This window comes from Sorex fumeus, unplaced genomic scaffold (assembly GCF_029834395.1).
Source record: "Sorex fumeus unplaced genomic scaffold, SorFum_2.1 ptg000037l, whole genome shotgun sequence".
NCBI lineage: Eukaryota > Metazoa > Chordata > Mammalia > Eulipotyphla > Soricidae > Sorex > Sorex fumeus.
The window spans coordinates 23,179,615-23,187,243 of NW_026606094.1; the positions used below are offsets into that span (position 1 = coordinate 23,179,615).

The following is a 7,629-nucleotide window of genomic DNA, read 5'->3' on the forward strand; positions in this document are numbered from 1 at the left end:
TCTAATCAAAGCAGATAGAGTGTTAACTAGAATTCATCTGCCTCACAGGGACGGGGAGGGGTGGGGGGTGGGGTTTTATTGGGGTTCTTCATGGTGAAAAATAAGTATTGGTAAAGGGAAATGTGTTTGATATTTGCATGACTGAGACATAAACCTGAAAGCTTTGTAACCTTTCCCACAGTGATTCAATAAATAAATAAATAAATAAATGCTTTCTTTACATGAGACTGATCCCAGTCCAATCCCTAGCACCACATGAAACCTATGTGTCTCACCAGGAATAGCCCCTGAGTACCACCGGCTGTGGCCTCCAAAACAACATTAGAAGGGTTCTAAAGAGATAGTTTAGTTGGTAAATGCCAAAGCATTGCCAGCAGTAATCCCCAAGCGCAGATCAACGTGTAAACCCTGAGCACAGACAGCTGTGGCTCTAAAAATAAACAAACCCGCCCAAAAAGTTACCTTCATCTATAAGCTTCAGTAAAAGGGGGAAAAGCTATGTATTTTCCCTAGTAATTGATAACCATAATCTGTACCTAAATCACTTTTGCAATTGGAGTTCATACTATATATGGGATTTTTGAAATCTTTAAGAAGAAAAGTTAATCCATGGTAGTTTCAGATTAATGAGTCCAGTGCGGAGGGGGGGGAGGGCCACTAACCACTCTCCGGCCCGCGGAGGTGGCCCGAGGATTGATTCGATGGTGCAACCGAATGAACACAAGACACAAGAGACAGAGTACAGTTTAGAAACAGAGAGAAAAAGGGACAGACTTTATTGAGGGATACAGGCTGTTTATATAGGGTCCGGGGCAGCTCAGTCAGAGCAGAAGCAATATAACCATACATGGTAAGGTCAACAACAAGAGCTTTACATAACATTCAAGGTAAACATTTGTACATCAAAGGGTCTTATGGCAGTAGGTGCATCCTGAGCTTTACATTTGTAAATCAAAGGGTCTTATGGCAGTAGATGCATCCTGGAGGTCACTATAGATAAGGTCAGATAAGATAACTGTCAGCCTGATGTTATGTGGCTATAGATCAGGTATCTGCAGAGGTCAGGAAGCCCTGGGAGACTGTCACCAATGTCTGTCCCAAGCAGTTCCTAACATGGGAACCACGGACAGGGTCTGTGAGAGGGCTCTTGGCTTCCCACAGTCCAGGGCTAAGAGGGGCCAGTATGATAATAATAGTTGGAAATGATCATGCTGGACAAGAAGTAAGTGTTGAAAGTAGGTAAAGAGATATACATGATAACCTCTTATTATCTGTACTGCAAACCATAATGCCCAAAAGAGAGAGAGAGAGAGAAGCAGAGATAGAGAGAGAGAAAGTACCTGCCATATAGGCAGGTGGGAGGGTGATAAGAGGGAAACTGGGGACACTGGTGCTGAGAAATGTACACTGGTGAAGGGGTGGGTGTTAGAACACTGTATGAATAAAATCTAATTATAAACAGCTTTGTAAGAGTCTATCTCACAGAGATTCAATTAAAAAAACGTTTTAAAAAAATTAATGAATAAAATAAAACTGGAAAAAAATAAGAGCCCAAGGGAATTGCAGAGTAAATACAATTCTTTCTAGGTATAATGATTATCAACTAATTGAGAAAAAAATTAAATAGCAAATTAACTGTAGCCTATTTTTCTTTTTTCTTTGTGTTTGATTTTTGGGGTCACAACTATCGGTGTTCAGGGTGATTGTGGGTCTGTGCTCAGAGATCTCTCCTGGTGGGGTTCAAGGGGGCAGATAATCTCCTAGTTTCAAACTATGGTCAGCAGCATGTAAGAAAAATTCTTTAACCCCTGAGCTATCCCTACCATCTCTGTAGATCTATTTTTCTAAATACAAAGCTGACTTCATTATCCCTGTGCTGAATACCAATTGTACACAATGATCCACCATAAAATATTAGTTCCTGGGCCAATAGATTTGAGGTTATCTAGAGGTTTTAACCACACGAGAGCACAAATTCCTGTACAAGGAAAGAATTTCTACAATAGAATCAAAACAATAATTCATGAAACCGAAGCTAAAATTGTTACTTGACCTTGCAGGGATCTTTGGGAAGAATATGCCAAAGGCAATGTTAACAGTGTTCATCAAGAAGGGCTACAACTATGAAATGGGATCAGGGAAAATTACTGGAACCCAGGTGATTCCCCGTACATCATTTACAGTCCAACTTAATGGTAGATATTAATAATTAATTTGTCATAGGCAAAGAGTTTGAATAGATTTTTGTCCAGAGAAGCCACATAATTGTATATCACTTACAGAATAGGTACTCAACCATTAAAGGTAAAAGAAATGCAAGTCAAAAGTAGCATGACATGGGCAGGAGATGGCTCAAAGAGCTGGGAGACAGGTTTTGTATGCCAGAGGCCCTGAATTTAGATCTTCATCACCAGAAAGTCCTCCAGCACCAATTGGTGTTCTGGTACCCCCAGTACGACAAGGCCCAAGCAGCAATGCCTTGCTGGGCCCTAGCATTGCACCATCAGGTTGGCACTGTCTGACCTAGGATGTCCTGAAGTGGCCCCAGGGTTCCCAAGAAACCCTGGGAAGGCTATCCACAAAGTAAAAAGGACAATGAGATATTTCACACCAATGAAGATGACTATTATAAAAATAGAATAGGAAGCTTTGTCAAGTGTGTGGCTAACTTGGAACCTATGTATGTAATTGGCTGAGGTATAAACTGTGTCCCACTGATATCTCCACATAAGCATATCTTCTGGCCCTATTTAGAGACTCAAAGGTAAAGGTAAAAGGTAAAGGCCCTCCCGTTGTTCATCGATTTGCTCGAGTGGGCCCAGTAACGTCTCCATTGGAGACTTTGTTGTTACTGTGTTTGGCATATCGAATACATCACGAGTAGCTTGCCAGGCTCTGCCGTGTGGGCGAGATACTCTCGGTAGCTTGCCGGGCTCTCCGAGAGGGGCGGAGGAATCGAACTCAGGTCGGCCATGTTGGCTGCGTGCAAGGCAAACGCCCTACCGCTGTGCTAAATCCAAAAAGAGATCAACTAGCTGCAAAAATTTCTAGGATGCCCAGTCCTAGCTGAGATCTCCAGGGTGACCTTGGGAGAGGGGTGGGCCACATTCCCGCCATGCCTCCAGCCTGACTACCCATTTAAATATTCTGGATTTTCTGGAGTAACATCGCCGAACTCTATAATGCTAACATCTCAGTAGGACCACAGAAGATGGGATGGGAATATAATGTAGAAGTCACGACTAACAAAAAATCCTGACTAACAAAAACATTAACACAGAAGACTTAACTGGCAGCAATGGCTTAGTAAATCCACAGACAAGGATGTAATGTCCCCATGATGAAATACAACATTTTTCACAAATTTTCTTTTTACTGATAGTAGTATCAGATGACATAGACTTTAGGCTGAAAAGGGTTATAAGAGACAAAAAAGGTCATTTCTTAATGATCAAAGGGTATGTACATCAGGAAGAATTCACACTTCTAAATGAATATGCACATAATGAAGGATGAGTAAAATACTTAAAATAATTTACTTGGGGGGCCGGAGCAAGAGTACAGTGGGTAGGGCATTTGCTAACCTGGGTTTGATCCCATATCGTCCTCCAAAAACCACCAGGAGTAATTCCTGAATGCAGAGTCAGGAGTAATCCCTGAGCAACAGCGGGTGTGACCCAAAAAGCCAAAAAAATTAAAAACTGACTTGAAGAAAGACATTGAAAGCAACACAGTAGCAGTTGGAGATTCTAACACTACTTTCTCACCTCTTGATAAATCAGCTAGACTAAAGCTCATGAAGGAAATGTTTTTAGTCTTATTTTTGATTTATTTTTGTTGTTATTGTTGTCATTTTGGGCACACAGCCAACAGTGCTCAAAGTTTACTCCAGTTTCTGTGCTCAGGAATCACTCCTGGAAAAGCTCAGAGAACCATAGGTGGTGCAGGAGATCAGACCTGGGTTGGCTATGTGCAAGATAAGCACCCTAACCACTGTACTATTACTCAGGCCCCATCTATTTTGAATTCTTTGAGGCACTTTCATGCTATTTTTCATCATAGCTGTTATCAATTTACATTCTTGCACCAATAGTGCAAGAGGATTTCCCTTTCTTTGCCTCTTCACCAACACTTTGCTTCTTGTTTTTCATATTTTAATACATAAAATAAAGAAACCAAATAAATAAAATAAAACTTTTAAATCTGAAAACAAAATGGTAGTTACCAAAAAGGAATGGTGTAAGAGTTGAGAGAAATGACAGTGGAGGAAGGGTCATTGGCTAGTGGGGAATGGTAACTAGAGCTAGGTTGTAGAAGTGGTTCAGTACTGCATTTATCAAGAATTGAAGCTATACCCTTAAGACTTATGTACTACTCTAAACCAATGATATGTCATTATTTTTATGAATAGAATGTATGACGTATAAATAGGACGTTTTATATAGAGGTGTTAAGTAACTAATGGATAAGTTGTTTCAAGCAATAAATTGGTTATCGGAAGTATTTTCATCCATTCCTCCCATTTCTTCATTTTAGACAATCAGGTTTTCTTTGGAGAATGGTTCTTATTCCTCATGTACAGCCTTAATTGATCCTTATGTCAAGTTAGCCTGTTTTTCCCTTAGTCAAGGTAAAAGCAAGCATCTGGCAGTCATGTAGAACTTCTCCACAATCAATTTTTTAAAAAGGAAAAGAGACAGAGATTTTATTCAGTATCTAATGAGACTTAACTTACTTCCTGAACTCCTGAATTACCTGCTTTCCTGGTTCATCAGCCTCCCCTTACCTCACACTTCACTTCTTGAGCACCACGAAGATCCTTTCAATTTATTCCATTCTTGTCTTAATTGGTCAGTTAAATTTTTAACATATGCACAAGCAACTCTAACTCATTAAGAATAAAATAGCTTAATTTTGAAAGCTAACATATTTGTGGTCTAGAATGCCAAGTTATGTTAGTTTTATTTTGAGACAAAGCAAGGAAATAAACTGGGCAAATAGGAGCTAAAGCGATAGTACAGTGAGTAGGGCATTTGCCTTGCACACTGCCAAACCAGATTCGATCCCCAGCATCTCATATGATCCGCTGAGCACCGCCAGGAGTAATTTCTGAGTGCAGAGCCAGGAGTAACCCCTGTGAGTCACTGGGTGTGACCCAAAAAGGAAAAAAAATAAATTAAGCAACTAGGAATATTTTATTTAGTTCTTTAATTAGAGTCACACAGTCCAACAAACTTTTCTGTGACAGTGGAAATGCTCTTGACTTGTTCTGCCCAATACAACACCACTAGTTATGTGAAAACAGTGATTGAGCACTTGAAGGAGCCAGTGTGACTAAGGAACTAAATTTAACATTGTATTTAATTTCAGTTAATATCAGTTAAAATAGCTACATGTGCCTACTAACATTGACAAAGAACTAGAGTTTCATATTTGAGTAGTATACTTATTTTTACTCTTAAATTTCATGACAGAGACCCATAGCCAACAGTTTAAATATTTTGTTTGTACTTCCAAATCAAGACTCTAGGATTTTGCTGCTCTGGATGCCGTTAGCTGACACATATGGGGCATCTCAATCTTTTGCCTTCTGGATTCTGTTCCTCTGGTTCCTGGGATGATTGATAATTTCCATCCCAGTAACTTCCATTCCCTGTAGATAGAAGGTGGAAAGCAGAGTAAAAGTTGATTAATCTTTCTTTCCTATAAGGTTACAATTACTAAGTAATTGCCCCCAACCATAGATTTCATTGTAACTTAGCAATAGCTCCCAGATATAGACCTAAGCTTTATTCAGGCAGTCTTCTCCAAAAATCTCCAGGTTCTGGTAACTATTTTTGCTTCATCAGGCATACAGAAAGGATAATTTTCCACTGTCAGTAATACTTGTTACTTACTATGCTATGCCTTTCTCCACATACCCTGTCCTTATTTATTACTTCATTTAAGTATCCCATCTGTTTCCTGCTGGGATGCTGACTGATAAAATAAGTCAACATTTTTGTTCAATAATACTTGAGAATAAGGCTTAAAACCATAAGCTAACAAATGAATAGAACTAAAGGGGACAGAACTAAAAGAGAATGTTTATCAAATGTATTATTGATCATTGCTCTAGATATTAGTCACACAGATGCAATACACACAGGGATAAAATTCAACTCAAAGCTCGAATGGATAGTGACAATATTCCTATCATTAAAAGCAGACATCAAAGATTCTTCTACAAAAGTAATTGCGAATGTATTGACACAGAATGCAATTTCATACTCCTGGGAACCTGCTGTTTTCAAACACAGTTCCCTTGGAAAAAAAAGAAAAAAATATATCATTAGATTCCCATAAGTTCAGTCTAGTTTTACTATTAATCGGAAAGGAAATGGGAACAGAATTTAATATTGTCAGCTAAAAACAGAACCAAAAAAATGTGGAAAAGCTTGTGCTTTTTCAAGAGGATTTAAGTCTGTACACCCAAAGGAAATATCTGGGCTCATAAAATCGAAGATGTTCCAGGTTACCTTGTGAGTGATTCTGGGGATCTAGGAAGATGTACAATGTCTTCTTTATCATGCTGAAATTTAACCACCCACTTATCACTTTCATTTCAAATGAAGCAACTTTGAGATCAACGTCTCCCAAATTTTAATTTTTCTTTTCCTGCTCCCCACTCCTCTCTCTCTCTCTGGGAGCACCGGCCAGGTGGCCTCTCAGTACCTCAACCCGACCACTGCCTGAGCAGCCGGTGCCCAGCCCGGTGGGGGCGCTGCTCTGTACTCCAGGGGAAAATGGCCACAGCAGGAGTTGATGAACCTATTGATGCCTTGTGACAAAGGCATTTCTACCTTCCCTGAGTCAGACAACTTTTTCAAGTGGGTGGGGACCACCCATGGAGCCGCTAAAGGGAGTATGAGGACCTGAGGTCTAAGCTCTCCCTGGAGTTCCCCAGCGGCTGCCCATGCAACGTGCTCACACTGAAGTTTCCCACACCCTGCTACCACCACAGTGTGGCAACATCTGTTTGGACATCCTGGAAGACAAGTAGTCTGCCCTCTACGACATCAGGACCATCCTGCTGTTCATCCAGAGCCTGCTTGGACAACCCAGCGCCGACTGGACACGCACGGTGCCTAGTTCTGGAAAACTTCTCTAGCCTTTAAAAAGTACCTGCAGAAACCTACTCCGAGCAGCTATCCAGCCAAGAGCCTTGACTGCCGGACCGGCCCCGCCTCTGTCAGTGTTTGTATTTTCCCTTCAAAGGGCTGTTCTCCACCACCGCCTCCCGTTCTGTCTCTGTACAAGATCCCGTGTTTCAAGTTGTGGTGTCATTTTTGTTTTGTTTTTGTTATTTTAAATTAAGTTTCCTTTAACCAAATTTTAATTTTAACAAATCACAGCTTTAAAATGAAATGGGAGAATATAAGTCATTTCTTTTTCATTAAATCACCATGAGATGCACAGTTACAAGGTTCTCCATGATTGAGTTTCCACCTTACAATGTTCCAACACCCATCTGAAAGTCACTTCTCATTCATTTCTTTACTCTCCACTCACAAAGTCCTACCCAAAATAAGGATTCACCCAATGTGAAACATTGTGAGCCTTAAATTAGGTTCTAGGCTATTACCTAAT

At 40.3% G+C, this 7,629-nt stretch overlaps 1 pseudogene; it reads left to right on the forward strand.

Annotated features, from left to right (window-relative positions):
* The first annotated feature begins 6,705 nt into the window (after positions 1 to 6,705).
* On the forward strand, positions 6,706 to 7,208 carry LOC130027773 (ubiquitin-conjugating enzyme E2 C-like; annotated as a pseudogene).
* The last annotated feature ends 421 nt before the right edge of the window (positions 7,209 to 7,629 follow it).